Source organism: Seriola lalandi, unplaced genomic scaffold (assembly GCF_002814215.2).
Source record: "Seriola lalandi dorsalis isolate HSWRI2012SDOR001 ecotype SW California unplaced genomic scaffold, Sedor1 jcf7180002053772, whole genome shotgun sequence".
Classification (NCBI taxonomy): domain Eukaryota; kingdom Metazoa; phylum Chordata; class Actinopteri; order Carangiformes; family Carangidae; genus Seriola; species Seriola lalandi.
In genome coordinates this window covers 58078-74677 of record NW_019524325.1, presented here as the reverse complement: position 1 = coordinate 74677, position 16600 = coordinate 58078, and positions in this window count along the sequence as shown.

The window sequence follows — 16600 nt, the reverse complement described above, 5'->3', positions numbered from 1 at the left end:
GCATTAGTCTTACAGCATTAGATTAGTGTGGGGTAGCAATTTCAAGTTTCTGAGATTGTTTTCAACTGCAATCCATCAAGTATCAAACGGTTCCAGTCAAAAGCATCAAGAGCTTGAGAGAACACCTGTTCAGATATGATTAAAGAACCAAAGCTGATTATTTTTTCTCAAATCAAAGAGAAAGCAACATCAATTGGGCCCCATACAGAGCGTTCAGTTTCTTGTCCTGGCTGATACAGATTATAGTTGATTATTGGATATGCTCCATAACTGAGCAATCTGATGGACTTTGAAGTAAAATTTTCTGCACTTCAAGCCTAGAAACAATGACCTCTCCCGGAGCTGTCCTCCTAGCCTACTTCCCACTTTGTTCTCAGTGAATCTAATCAGGTCATTTTATGTTTCACCTCTGCGATAAATGAATCATCAGGGAAGCTAAATAGTGATTGTAGATTTTATTGCCAGACGCTAAATATCATGGCTGTCTATTCAGGACATGAGTAGCTGCTGAACTGTTAATGTTGGGAAATTGACATGAGGGATAGATTTTTCTGGGGACCCAGGAGGGTTGATCAATACTGTTGCCATGGTGAGGCCGATTTGCTGCTAAGATGTTTTTATTTCGCTGCCTTTCATGCTGTGTTGGAAATGAGAAGCAACAATGCCACAGGAGAAAAAAAATCAATCAGCCAAACTTTTGGATTGTTACCAGGAGCTATGATGTTGTGCACCTTTTGAAAAATCATCCAATCCTTACCCTCTGCATCCAGTCATTCTCGGGGAGGACGACTCTCTAGTTGAAAAGACAGGGCAACTTTGTCCATTTGTAAGTCCTGGCCTCTTGAATGAATCATGAAATTGATTTTTATCCAGATGACATTTACACCAGGGAGTGCAGCTCGCTATTCTCCATCGCATCTCTTCTCTCGAAGACCAAGGCAAAACTTTGTATTGAATGCAGGTGAACTCCGTCTTGTCCTCCTGTCTGGGGAAGCGGCCCCTTCAGACTAGCTGTCTAAGTGAGGCATTGACATCCTCCACACTCACAGCCCTGACAGGCTCCGGTCGGCTTTTTATCTCTCTTTTTTTCACAGAATCATCTCTGTGATTGATTTGAGGGAGATTGAAGCCTTGCAGTGTGATCTATTCAGCTGACAGTGGTAATGACGGACACTGAAGGAATATGAAGGGTGTGTGTGTGTGTGTGTGTGTGTGTGTGTGTGTGTGTGTGTGTGTGTGTGTTTGTTTGTGTGTGTGTCACATAACAAGCTCTGCAAGTGATACCAAATGTCAGAGGTTAAATGTGTCTGCTTTTCTAAACACGGTTGCCATTTGTACATAGATGCATGAAGCGGTGCAGGTCAATTAGTCACATCTCTAGCAATGTATTCAGCACTATCTCAGGAGACACGGTTGATATGTCAAGTGTGCAGCATATGAGTAGTTAAATGTACACACACTCACATACAGTATAGAGACAGAGAGCTCCATTACCGTTGCTAAAGGAATGAAAACACAAGTGTCTTGATATTTCACGATACACACCAGTGGTCTTCGGTCTCGTAGTTTCTCTCCATCACTTGCTAATTGGCTTTTATTCAGAGTGTGACACAAAGGCCCCATTCAGTGCTTTATAACTTTATGACAGAAATCTGAAACATGGATAAGAAAGTAATGTTCTCTCAAAACTAAGGCTTTGGCTCTTTGTTAACACATAACTCTACTCATTTGAAAGCCACTAAAACCAAATAATATTATTATATTATTTTATGCAAAGAATTTAAATATTATGATGATTCTGTTTATCATCAGTAGAATAGTAGAAATATTTTGACCATAACTGATATTTGTCAAGTTAAATTGGGGGTGTGAGCACATCAGCTGTACATTTGATCATTCATAATACACTGTACATGTGAGGACAATATGCCCAATCAGTGAATTACTAGGAATAACCATGATAGCCATGTGAATATCAAATAAATGATGTGAATATCACTTCAACAGTAGAGTACAGGAGTAGCTCAGGGAGACAGTTTGTGGTTGATTGTCTGTGTAGAATGAAAGAAGAATTGGGATCTGCTTTTTTTTTAATAGGCATATACAATTTCTTGTAGCATGTTGAACACAAAACTCTCCAAAAGAAGGTGGACTTTCAAAATAGTTCACACGTATAGGTTGTTTCTGTCATGGTCTAATGACATGCTATTCACAAAATTGCCTGACAGACTTTAAAGGGTTATTGAGTCATCAGTTACACTGACGCATTTATGCAGATTTTCTAGTGAATCTAGTGATTATCGTTCTTAGTCCTTGGCAATGAGAACTCTGCAGGTTTTTAGTCCAGCCATTTAATCGGACGCTGACTTATGGCCCGGTCACATCAGAATTGGCAGGGTAAAATTTACCCACACACTGTGGCAAAAAGCAGGTGGGACAGGAAATTATATGGGCAGGGTTACAAGTGAAAGCAGCAGGTGTTAGCATGGCTAACAGGCTAACAATAGCGTTCCACAAGTTGAGAATTTTACACCTTTTTTTTTTTTTTATCATTTACTTTACACTGTAGTATTTTTTTCTATATCTCTGTCTTTGCACTCATTGCCAGCCACACAGCATGAGTCTTCCTCTACTGCAGTAAGCATCCAGTTAAACAAACAAGGATACAAACAATCAATACTTACTTAAGGAGAGGTCAATCCCACCTGCACTTTCAAATTGGCTGGACATCGGTGAATCACGTTGTTTCGCAGGTCAGAGGTCACTCAGATTGAACTCTGCGAGAAGTGAACAAGATCAATTCATGACCAGCAGCAATTGTGTCTCACCTGACTTAGTGAAATGATGGTGTGCAAATGTTGGTGTGGACATAGTGTTAGAAGTGCAGGATGCAGGTAGCATCCAGAATGGCAGCAGCACCACGACTGAAAACTGCTGATATTGTGAAGCGATAAGCGATGCATAGATTTGATGTCGGAAATGGATGAATGAATTAAAGAAGAAAAGAAAAATAGCACATTGTTTTTGTATTTAAATTTGGGTGTTTGTAAAATGGAATTGTATTACTGGTAACTGTTCCCAGAGCACGGACTGTACTCCAGGAAAATGTGTCTAGCAGTTTGGGATTCAGACCTGCAAAGGCAATAATTAAACTGATAACCACACAGAGAGAATGTTGCCTCATACCCCGATTCTCCAAATTTTCCACCCTTTTGCCCTTTTTGGGAGAAATAGTGTCGTGGAGGAGTGGTGCTGGGCTCATGTTCAGTGGAGCAGGTATATATTCACGCACACAAACACGATGCAGTGTGAGCAAGTGATGCAATATTAATAAAATGAATAAAATATCCCTGTGTCAGACAAGTTGTCATTGGTGCTGACATGAGGTCATTAGGTCAGTAGCCTGCCACGGGGAGAATATGAGAAACCATGCACGTCTGATATTAAGGTCTCGGCTATTCCCAAAGGCCTGGGGGGGATGGTGCACTTTATTATTCAGCTACATAATAGCATGCTATATGAATAAATGTTTCTCAATGAAAACAGGGGTAATACACTGTGATTCCATCCGTCATTTGTTTCCAGAAATATTATAGTTTGTTTCCACGTAATGACTCCCCTTATAGCTGATTGATGCAGCTTCTTTAATGCTGTGCCATCCCTCAAGTATACATAGGGTTTGGGGTGTTTGCTTGGCTTGACTCCCCCAGTCAAGTTATTACCCCATTTTCTCCCACTGCACTGGAGGGGTGAAGAGGGCACCTGCTTAAAAGCTTAGCCTCACTCACATTGAGGTCACACTGGTGTTCCGTCAAAACTTATTGTCGATATGACTATAAAATATATTTATAAAAAAAAAATGGCACTCTTAGACTTTTCTGAAAGTTTTCGGCAGTTTATCTGGTGAGCAGAAGGAGGGAGAGAAGAGGAAACCCCATTACGTCCGATCCTCTTACGGGGATGAGTGGAGAATCATGAGGATGTCTCTGCTGGCTGCTGGTCGGCCTCTCACTCATCCTACCAAAAGGAAAAATGTCCCCGTTGCTTCAGTAGAAAACGATCCAGTTGAAATGCATTAGCACAAGGCACATTGTAGTGATCTGAGATCTATGCAACATGAATTACAAAGTTACTCAACCATAGTAGACTTGTGTGCTGTATGAGTAAATAACATCTAAGTCTGTTTAGAAAACCTGTACACAAAATGTTTTTTAAAGATCGATAAGAAATTTGCCTTTTTAAATATGATCTGCTTTCACTAGGTTTCTTCTCACGATTTCTCAGTTCCTGGTAAATGAGTTTAGTGAATTTGTTAAAAGGCTGCTTTTAGAAGCTGCAGCTTCAAAAGGAAGCATGTCACTTTCCTCATCCAGCTCTGGAATCACATGACACCTTAGAAATTACACTGCAATTCAGACTAATCCTGTGGATCTACTTGTCAGGGAGAATTCCCTCTTAGCACATAAAAGATGTTGCATTTTAAGGAAAATGGGGCAAGCTGAAGGAAACAAGGCCAGCACTTTATTTGAAGTCCCCGTAGTTTAGAATTTATAAGCAGTACATAAACATTTAATAAATAGTTCATAACACACTAAAATGTAGCTACACAGCTATGTTTATTAATGTATTTATCAACAATATTATTATATTAATATATTAATATAATTATGGTTTTTATAATTATATTATAATTCCTCCTGTGGGCACCCATCAGTAGAAACAGGTGTATAAACAGATGACAATGACAATTTAGTAAAATGGAATTATATAGAATATGTTTTCATATAGGAGATGTTATAACTGATAAATTCTGTACATTAATAAAGACTTAAAGAGTCTATATCTTCAAAGAATAACATTATGTACTGTGTACTGTAAACCACTTGTTTATATATAGTGTTTATAAATGCTGAATTGGGGAACTTTAAGTGTTGCTGAATCAACACAACACCACAAGCTACTCTGAGAGACTGTACTTGTGGTGCTTTGCCTAATGCTAATGTCAGTAATGCTAACGCAATGATGTTTAGCAGTTTACCTTGTGCACCATCTTATTTTAGAGTGTTAGTAAGCTAGTTATAATGGTTAACCGAAGCCTTTGGTAACAAGACTCTGTGGTCACACTAGTGGTTCTGAGAGGTTTTACCTACAGCACAGTGGTGCTGAAGCTAAACGCTGCTGTCAGTTTGCTAAAATGCTCATAATGAAATTGTTAACATGCAGATGTTTCGAAGGTAAATGTTAATGCTTATCATTGTAGTTTAGCGTGTTAGCATGCTGTGAGTAAAGTAATTGGAAACTAGCTGTCAGATATATGTAGTGAAGTAAAAAGTACAATATTTTCCTCTGAAATGTTGATCTATAAAGTGGAAGAGTATCTCAAACTTGTGTATTTTAATACAAAACTAGTAGTAGTAATAATCATAGTAATACTTAATGGATTATGTTACTTTCCATCACTTATGAAATTAGACCATAACCATGCGGCTAGATAAGGCGACATTTGCTAATCAGCACTAAAAACAAATTATAGTTTGTAGGCTGATGGGAATATCATTAGTTTTTCAGGTATTTGGTCATAAACCGAATATAATTTTTTGACGTGATGTTGGCATCAAGAAATGTCATGGAATCACCCGTCATTAGGATTTATCCTCTGAGGATCATGAATGCTTGAATATATTCCAGTTTAATGGCAAAACCATCTTGACCAAAGCGGTGGAACAACCAACTAACAGTCAGACCGACATTGCTATCATGTTCATGTTCAGCACATTGTGTAAATCACACAGCTCACACAGTTAATGGCCACAGCCACATATGTCCAAATAGACCGATGGAACACAATACACAATAAACTTTGTTCAGTATGCTGCCAACTTTAAAGGGACAGGAGGTGCACTGCTCACATGGCTGTCTTACTGTCCCTGGAGGCTGGAGGCACGAGGCTGTGTTTAGACTGCATGCCCATGTGAGGGCTCTAATGTAGATAGGCATGCCACTGAAGAGCAGCAAGAAATAGACAGAGAGTCAGCGCACGCCAGCTTGAGCTGCAAGAGAGCGAAGAGAAAACACAACGGTCCTTCGGCTATAGTGTTTATATTTTCTCAGTTACCTCTAGTGGTATGAAGCCAAATGCGGATACAGTCGTTTTAGTTTCATGTGCCCCGGTTTGACATCGTTTCTGAAAGAGATGTTGCAGTTGATTTAAATGAAACAAATTTTTCCTTTGACCTTCACTGTATTGGATTAGTGGTAGAAACTTTAGTGGCTGACAGTGTTGGAAGTAGCAATACAACGATGCACAAAAACAAAAGCACTCCGTTACAAGTAAATTCTACTACTCATGCAGAAAATCTTGTGAATCTTATATTATTATGTGTAATGTCATTGAATTATTATTACTGATGCATCACTGTAATTAATCATAGCATTTTACTGTCTTAGCTGGTCAAGCTGGAGCTAGTTTTAATGACCTTATATTTTGCTGGGTAGTTGGATCTGTAACAATAAATGATATTTTGTAAGCTTAAATGTTTTGTGAGTAAAATCTCCATCAGTAAAGTAACTGATAGCTTTAGCTGTCTGATAAATACGGTGAGGCTCTGAAATGTTCATACCGTTAAAGGTAAGTGAACGGTGCACATAAAACATGTTAAATTCATCTGCGCTTGTGTGTGTGTGTGTCACGGCATTTGTGCGTGTGTGCTGTTTGTATCTCAGAGATGTCAGGGTCCAGTGTGCTCTCTCACAGGATACATAATAAACTGTCATCGGGATTCATTCCTTGTCCTTCAGTTGTGTTATTACAGCAGGGCCTGAGGGTGCGTCAGAACGGTTGCTAACAGCAGATAGTAATATATAACCATTATATCAGCCTGCGCAATGTGGACCTTTATAGGTAGACTAAATTATTAGAGTGCAGCATGGGCCTCGGGTAGTTATGCTAAAATACCTGTTGATTTTACATGTGAAAATGAAATAGTGGAACTTAAGTTTCATTAGCTTCAATTTCATTTTCTCTGTATTTGTGTGCTTTTTTATTTATTTTTTCTCTGGCTGGATGTGCAGTGCTGTACGAGTGCTGTTTGAACATGTTTGTGTGTCTCTGTTCTTTTGAGCTTGAAAAGTATGCTGTGCTGCAGCAGCCAGAGCATACATAAAAAATCAGTTGACAGGATTACTGTTTTCAGATGCAAATCCTATGGGATTTCAAGTGCTCTCTGAAGCGCCTGCATGTGACAGTTACATTGATTTGGGGGAAGACCTCAATCACCATTGATATTTTGCAAATAAGGGAAGCTCTTTCCTTTCAAATAAGGTTGCTTAAATGACAATTGACTACTGGACAAGAGTTATCGATGACAGACTATAGTGTTTTTTAACTGCCTTATCAGTGTTGGAACACTCACGTGTGGCCCGCAGTGATGCTAAGCGGATCAATAGCATGTAATTTATCAATAGATTATGCATAGAGCTGTCACCCCCCCTCTACCTGGAGGTCGAAGGCCAATCAGATGTGATATTTGCCAGTAAATATATGTAGGCTTTTGGAAAACAAAACCATTTTTTGGTGCAGCAGCCAGTCACACCCAAATATCCTTGCAACTCTGCCAATGGGAAAATTCTAAATTTCATATAAAATTCAGGAGGACTAAAGGGCTTTTGTTTTAGGATTACATTTGCACCGTCCTGACGAAATACCTCCATCACTTTGGTTCAGTTTTCATACTGTGGCTGATGGATTTCCTGTTAAAGCCTGCACGTGTGCATGTGTTGATCACGTTTTATGGACAGAAATATGTTGAAATATTCACATTATGGGAATTTGTGTACCATCTGGTGTCAAAAAGTTGTAACCCACAAGGTTAAGCAAACATTTCAAAGCTGAGACCTTGGGCTAACGGCTGTAGTTAGGCAGGTAGTGGTTAAGGTTGGGGTAAGTCGAGACAAACTGTCCAAGAAAAAGGAAAGTATTGTTCATTTTAGCAAAAAAAACAAAAAAAAAAGCTGTTGTCCTTTGGGAGCAAAGGAAGAAGTAGTGTGATGTTATTATAGAGCGACAAAGTCCACAGAGGCAGGAGTGTGAAAACGTCACAGTGATGTTGAAATGTCAACTTTGGCATCAGATCACAAAACACCTTGAGTGTGTGTGTTGTTCTGGAGGGCAGTTACAAACAATGTACTCTGTCGATTTGTTTTTGGAGGACTTGCTTGCATTAATCACTTACCTCTCCTCTGGGGCCAATTGAGCTGGTCCCCACAAGGTTAACCATTAGATTTGTTTTGTGGTTAAGGCTTAGGCTGAGGTTGGGGTGAGGGTTGAGGTTAGACATGTGGTTATGGCCAAGGTTAGGCTAAAGCTTCCAGGGTATGTACGTTCGTCAATGCAATGTCCTCCTAAGTGTCAAAAACAAGCCTGTGTGTGTGTGTGTGTGTGTGTGTGTGTGTGTGTGTGTGTGTGTGTGTGTGCGCGTGCGCGTGCGTGCGCGTTTTAGGGTGGCAATAATCCTACACTCTCTGTGCTCAACCAATTTTCCAGTTCCTGTGCACAGTTGGAAACACATCAGACTTTTTCATTTGGAGAAACCATCCACACATATGGTTTTGAATGTTTTCCAATGAACATTAAGTCAAGAACTAAATAAACGCAAGGCACTTAAAACCACTCACTCCGCTGGCCATAGCACAAGTGGCTTGGAACAGCCTAGTTTACCACAAGACTTTGGTGTTTGGGGTTTTTATGTGCTGATTCACACCACGTGATAATGTTGATGTTTCACTTTTAGTACATATGCAGTTCACATAATACTATCTTACCTATATACTGTCTTCATGGGTTCAGCTCCTATACTGCTATAGAGGAATGTTCCCTCTCTGAGCCCTGTCATAATTTTTCTGTTTTATGTACTTGGAAATACTAAAACAGCAGCACGTTTCATACATTTTTTATTTTTGATGATCAATGAACCAACAAGTTTAAAAGCCTCGGTTTCAGATCTTCTAAATATATATCTAAGAGGTTGTGTTTGAGTTACTATTTGACAGATTGTGATATTAGCAGACTTGAGATCCACATGAGCTGTTTCGAGAAAGATGCATGTTAGTGCTCGCGTTGAAAATAAAGATAACCCTTCAGTAGTGGTGTGTGACAGTTCCATTGTATTCGACTGGGCCCCATCCTGTTTCGGCTGGTTAACTTGTCTGAGGGTAATTGTCTGATCTGGCGTCTGTTGCGCATCTCTGATTCTGGCTCTGAAATACATGTCAGTGTGCAGCCTTCTGACACTTTGTCTCACTGCGAGTGGAAGTTATGTGAAATGTGCGTGACACAAAAACACATTCCACATAAATCTTCTCGGTCCATTAGTCGAGACACTCGCTCTGATGAATCATGATCTTGGTGAGAATGAGAGTCTGTTTACACAGAATAGCTCTATCCAAAGGACTATGTCCAGTCCTTCCAGAGTTGGCAGGTTATTCAGGACAACACTGGCTAAAGCATCTTTCGCTCACTGAGTGGACAATTGCCCATTGTTCTTTCTGTGCGGTGGAGCCAGTGCGTTGCTGAAAGGACTACCAGGTCAGATGCCCTCAGTGATGCACCACACCAGCAGCACAAAGCAAAACAAAGAGAGCCCAAGGCTGGCCAGGTCATGACTGGACACAGGATCATTCCCATCTGTCTGAGCCGCAGGGTGGGAAGACAGTCGACCTACAGAGACTTAAAAAAGCTTTACCTCAAGGTCCTACAGTTCTGCAACAGCCCCCTTTCTCTGTAGGTGGGTTTCCATCCAACTCCAGCACAAAAAGAAAATGTGAAATAATTGATTTTTCCATCCACTACAGTTATGTGAATATTAGGACTTGGTTCGTTGAGATAAACAGTTGGTAGTGCCATTTTTCCGGTCGGATGCCATTAAACTACTGCAGAAGAAGAATGCGCATTCAGATGATGTGATTAAAGCAGCACCGGTCAAACCTCAAGCAGTGAAAACATTGTTTAACACAAACAGACACAGAGTGAAACATGTTTTATGTATTAGATTAATTGCACATAAAAAGGAGTAGATGGAAACCAACCTTATACCACGCTGATCAAGAGCACATCAACATTAATGCTGACTACTACTAGTTTTGCTATTATTCCAACTTGTGCTACTACTAATAATAGTATAACTGGTTAATTTCTTTCACAGGTTTAAAGGACCTTAGCTGTGTACTTGCCAGTTTCCGTTAACGTTACATTATAGTTGTGTAGCAATGCAGTTAATGCGCAGATTGATTTTGAGAGACTGCACTGCGTTTACCACATGACCACAATGTGACTATGACTAAAACGTGTGCAGACTGGGCACAAGTCAAGCAAGTTTCTAGAGTCTCTTAATATATTTCATATTGTACAGAAATTGATGGAATGGGGCGGGATGTGTTTGTGCCACATGTCTTGGCCATCCATCCATTAGCTGTTGGCATCTCAACCAAAATCACACGTTAACTTCACAGTGCACCTATTGGAAAAGTCAGGGGATCACCAAAGTAATTAGGATTCCTCATAGACTGTGTATGAAAGGTTGCTAGGATACATCCTCTGGAAACCATGAACCACAGAGCCATGTTAGTTACCATGGCTATAAAGCAGATTAAAAAGACTCTTAGCAAAACTAATAAGGACCATCAAAAATCTCATGTTTTGCTCTGTCTGTTCTGTAGCCTCAAACATCCAAATCAATAAAAAAATGCAGAAGTCAGAATTTTAACCATTAAGAAATCATATTTTCAGCTTCATCCCATTGGCTACGAGATGTAAAGTTAATCTTTTGATCAAAGTACTTTTATTTCCTCATGAATCACGCTGAGATCCTCAGGCTGTCCTTACTGTCCCCCGTCTAGACAGAAGAGGAAAGGTTTTGCTTTTTGCTATTAAGACTTAGAGACTGCAGAGGAAAGGGACTTTATTGCCCTGAACTGAGCCTCCCAGGCTGTTGATATGTTCTTCCACCAACAAGCTCTACCAGTGAAATGCTTCAGGCCATAGATGGTTAATGTGAGGGCCAGTCAGAGTTTGCCGGTCCCAGGTCTGTCTGTGCAGCTAAACTCAGGGCAATAAAGTCCCTTAGTAGACTGTGAAATGGCTTACCTTGAAGACTTTTTTTTTTTTTTTTTTTTACCAAGCTCATTGTTGTCTTTTAAATCACTTTTATCGTTTTATTTTATTTTATTTTCTTCATCAGCTTTATACTTGGATGTTTTCGTTTTTTTCTGCTTTAACTTTTATGGTGAATGTTTTATCTGTTTTGTATTTGTTTATTCATTTATTCCTTCATTTGCTTTTCCATTTCATTTTAACTACTCTTCTTGTGAATGTGTTTCTGGATTTTTATTGCCTTTTTGTATATTTAAATGTTGTTTGTTGTTATATCGGGTTTTTGAAGCCCTGGTCAACGAGTATGAATATCTTACTGTGAATGGCAGTTTAAGCAGCCAATTCTGCTTATTTCCTGTGATATAAGAGTATCAGCTTTGCATAAATCACACTACAATTGCATACGTTCACCTCCATGCACCACCCATGAAAATGATTACAGTTACCACAATGCGCAGTGTAGTCTGTGAAAACAAAACGGCATCACAGCGGTTTTAACTATTTAAATAACGCATGCCAGGAGAGTGTGTTTATCTGCACATTTTTGTTCACATTTGCAACTTCTCTGACAAACTCATCCAGACGTACTGGCAGTGGATTTGGTGCGTGTTGGGAATGCAGGTGTTGCTGATAAAATACGATAATCTCAACTCTGGGAGAGTTTCAAGGCAGCACTGCAGGCAATGCCAAGCGAGCAGATAACTTCCCATTAAAGCGTTCTGTTCTAAACCAGTGCATATATGCGGTATATATATCTCTAGTGCATTGCATCAAGTAGGGGCTCAGAGACACTAACAGAAGGAATAGGATATCTATGATATTTTCCACTGCTGTGATCAGAGCGTAATTACATGGCCCCGCTAAAGAATTCTTTGTGAGGAGCAGACAGAGAGAAAAGATAAGATTGAGGAGGCTCACCCGCATTTGTCTGCGCTATTAGGGGAGAAATGGGCCTGGAGATGATGCTCTGTCGAGTCTGAAGAGAGAGCTGTACAGGGGGAGATGGGACGATAGAACAGAGAGAATCATTGGGATGCAGGTCAGAGTGTTGCAGGTGCACGACTGACAATGAATGTGTCAGACCCTGCATGCTCCAGGTGCAGGTGGGGAAAAAAACATGCACCTATGTTCGCTCTTTGATGAATAATGTGTCAGAGCCATATTGGGGAATGGACGGAGCAATGAGGCAGAGCAGAGATATAAAGATGTTGCACACACCAACAATTCCCACAACACAAACATGTAATGTACATTTGTATTCAAATGTTTGTCATGAAAGAACACTCTTGTTTTTCTCTTTCCTACTTACATAATGACATGGAGTATGGGTTTATTGATATTTCATATTTTTCAGAGAAAAAATAAAGTTATCATCCTGGCTGTAAAGAACACAGTAGAGATAACAAAGCTGCGTCCAGTGCACTTTGCAGTCAGGGAAAAATCAATACAGCCACTGTAATGCGAGACCCTGTGGATATGAAGGAATACATTTGATAACACTTAGTCATAAAACTGCAGGCTATGTTTTATTCTTACCGCGAGTCGAGTTTCTGTCGCACCTGGAGAGAGCACACAGCACAGCCACGATGATCAAGGCCGTTCTGCTGAACTGCATTGTTCTCTGCAGGGCCTCGCTTTGTGTGCAGCCTAAGTCAAAAGAAGCTTTACAAAATGACTTGAAGAGATACTGGATCTGTACATAATAAATCTCACGAGTGACAGCACAAAAGCTCGACTGTCATGCCAACTTGAAAGGCAGGATCCTTAAGTCACTAGGCTCCAATTTTGACATGTATTTGCAGCAGGAACCAGCACCTTTACAGTGAGCCTCTCCTTGATGTGGACTCTTCTCCAATGAGGCTCTGAAACCTATTTGGTGTTGGGAAACAATTATTTCTTTGAAATACCAATAGAGTTGGAATAGCAGTCTGTTTACCAGATGGAAAGATGGAGGTCGGTCAGGTTCCCTTTGTGAGCTATCCACACTTTCCTCCCACGCCTCGGCTCTACTCTACTGTGTGGCTCTCCTGGTCAAATATCTGATTTGTGAGTCATACCTAGCCTCTATACCCATGGAGAAACATGCTGGTTGTCTTAAAATACACTCTGGCAGGGCAGCCATGCAAGAGCTCAGGCCCTGCACAGAGCGCTGGAGCTGCCCAGGGGACTGGCATGGAGCGAGCGGGAGAGACTGAGGGTGAGGGAATCGACTGGGAAAAAGTGAAGTGGGCGGAAAGAAGGAGACGGTGGAAGGTCGTGTTAGATAAAGGATTATGAAAGCCTAACTTTCTGTCATGTAACACCATGGCTAGTTCAGCGGTGTGGGCAAGTCTAAAAGGGTGGTGTTTGTGATTCCTGCAGCAAAAAGCTGCAAAACACAGTAAACATCCAGACTGGCTAAACTCTACTCAGGTAAGGTCCTCATAGAATAACTGGCTGAAAAATGGAGGAGAGATATAGTAGGAGTGTGATGTGAGGCTGGCCTTGGGAAGGAGGGAAGGGAGGAAGTAGGCGCTTGGTGGAGAGGGACTTAAAAAGAAGTAGCCAGTCTCTAAAAAAAGTGCATCCATTAATTTCTAATTTTCTTTGCGAGGTGGAGGAAACAGAATCACAGCCTGGGTTATATTCACTAGAGACGCATTTGGACATTCGTATATAGCAAACAGGTCTCAGGGAGGAAGGATGGTTGGGTGTACAAAGCAAAGGTCTTTGACAGTGGAGGCTGAAACTCATTCTGCATTTCACGTGTTGTTACATTTAGGCAGCTAAAGCACTCGGTGAGTGAAAGATTGCGGTTTTCATGAAATCGTGAAATACTTATTTGTCTCGTCTGATACTCACAGTCGGCAATTTTTCAATTTAACAGTGACCATAATCTTCCTGTAATCAAAATTTTTATTTCAACAATGGATCAAATGACTGTGTATGTGGTAAGTGACTGCTGAGAATTATGACTCAACTCTACAGTTCCCTTCAGATTTACAAAGTGTTTCAGTGTCTTTTAACTGACTAGCTAACTTTATAATGTTGCTTCACTCTAACAGCTTTCATCAGCATAGCTTCTTTAGTCTCAGCAAGCAGCTGTTTTCAGCAAAAATTAAAAAAAAAAAAACCCCACTGTGTGCTATCTGCCCTGCTGGAAGACTAAGTCAGTTGGAGTGGAGTATTTAGCAGCTAAAGAACCAGATGTTTTCAGCTTGAGTATTGGGCTTAAATTCTTGAGTTGGCCAGAGACACTATTCCTAATGAATGCTAATGCAGCTGCTTGTTAAAACATTTGCCAATATCACCTTTATAAGGTGATATAAGGCAGTCAGTGTTGTGTTTACAGCATCTTATGCTGCCCCCACATGTGGCCAAAAAAAATCGATAAATGCAGGTTCGACCAAACGCTCTGAGCTCCCTGAACATAACCGTGACAATAATATAATGTAATATCATACTTTAGGGAAATTCGCCGACAACATTTTGCAGATACATTCAGTATAAACATTTTACATTGGCAGTGAACACTTTGCAGATACATTGTCGATTAAAAACATGGTTGATTTTCAGGAGGGAGAGTCAAAATGAAAAATGGGGGCAAAATTTGGGGAGGGGGGCAAAAGAGAAAGAGTAAGGACAGCGAGGAGGGGAGAGTTGGCTGGCATTCAAGCAAATGACTGAGGGCAGATTGTCTCGACTTGGGGGGAAACTGGCAGCCTGAGGACCTCTGTGGGCAGGAAGTGTCTGTTGATCATCTGTGTGGGCGTGTCTGCATGCAGACAGATGACAGGGAGGGAGGGAGAGACACACAGGAAGATGAGACTCGCTTGTCTCACTCCAACGGCGCTGAAACACACAGAGGGGCGGAGAACAAGGGAGCGAGGCTGAAAGTCACAGGTTGTGTGAGGGCACAATGATGAAACGCAGCCTTCACAAAAGGAGAGTTTGAGTGAGAGTGAGAGACACAGATGGGCAGGAAGAGAGGGGGTGAGAGTGACAGAGAGAGGGAGGGAAAGCTGTCGGTTTCCCCCACCCTTCCTCCCTGCTTCCTCAGCTGTGTTGGCAGTGCTGTGCTCTGGTGAAGAGAGATTACCAAAGCCCAGCCTGAGGTTGCATGTATGGACACAGTCATTACCTCTGCCCTGCTAACAAATGGCACTGCTGTCTGAATACAAACCAATGCCTGGCTGACCCCCACCCCTCCGCCACAGATCTGCAGAGCCTTGATTTAGCAGGAAAGATGTAAAACTTGATAACTGCTCAATATCTTTATAGGCCTGTTTATCGTACTATATTATTTTGTTTGTAGGATATCGACCGTTGCAGTTTTACAACACCGGGCAGTGGAGCCACAAATAAATCTTTGGATGAGGGATGTTTTTTTGTGGGAAAATATTTATTCCATTATGGGCGGGGTGTGTAGTTTTGGAATTGCTTTAGAAATGGCCCCTTGGCCAGTTCATAGGATCATATTTACAGTTTGTGTGTGCGTGTCATTGTGCTGGTGTCACAAGAACAATCTGTGCATTGGCGTCCGGCCAGAGATGACATGGGGTTAGAGTCGGGGCTGTCAGAACCCACTGTCATTTCCGCTATCGCCGTGGAGATAGTTGCAAACAGCCGAGTGGAGCTGACTGATGTCAAGATATACTTAGAAGCTAATCATGCAGCAAATAGAGGCACAGGGATTCCTGCAACAGGAACTGCCTGGCTGCCCTCGCTCCTGTTAAAGCCATTCATGGGAAACATTTCTCACAGTCACAGCTCGTTTGCAGCTATGTTTTTGAGAGCTGCTCTTGGATTAATTGATACCAAAGCCAATCTGGACAACCCTCTAGTTCCCTGTGCCGAATTTTTGACACTGATGGAGTCTACTCAGTGCTGCCTTTTGTAGAGAAAAGCTCTGTGTTTGAAGGATGGCTTTTGTTTTTGGTCTAAGTTTTTGTTTAAGAGCCCATGGACTGTTATACCCCTCTGTTTCTGTGGAGACAGCCTGTCTTTTCATATCTGCAGACTTCCCTCTTCTCAGATGGCAAGGATAGATGGTTGCCATTACTCCAACTGAGATTCGTGTTGTGCCATATGCTGCCCATTTATTCAAATAGTGTTTCTTTTTACATCAACTGTATGAGAGAAAACACAGAGCAGAGCAGCACAGCAAGCCGTGTCTGCACGAGCCTCTCTCTGCTCGTCAGAATCATTACCTTCACATCAGCAGAGCAGGACAGTTTAAGCACAAACATTACAGTCTCTCACCTTTCTTTAGGGCTGCCCCTGATGCTTGTGGGCTTATGTATGTGAAAATGCAACAGAAAGGCCAAGGCACTCTAATTAACTTCGCCTGGCATTCCCACTTACTGTGAACGTGTCTAACCTTTACACAACCTCGCTGAGTCACCTCACCTCTTAAACACCCAGGTTGAAATTCTCATTTAATGTCAGTAAGCAGATTACCCCCCACCCCCCACC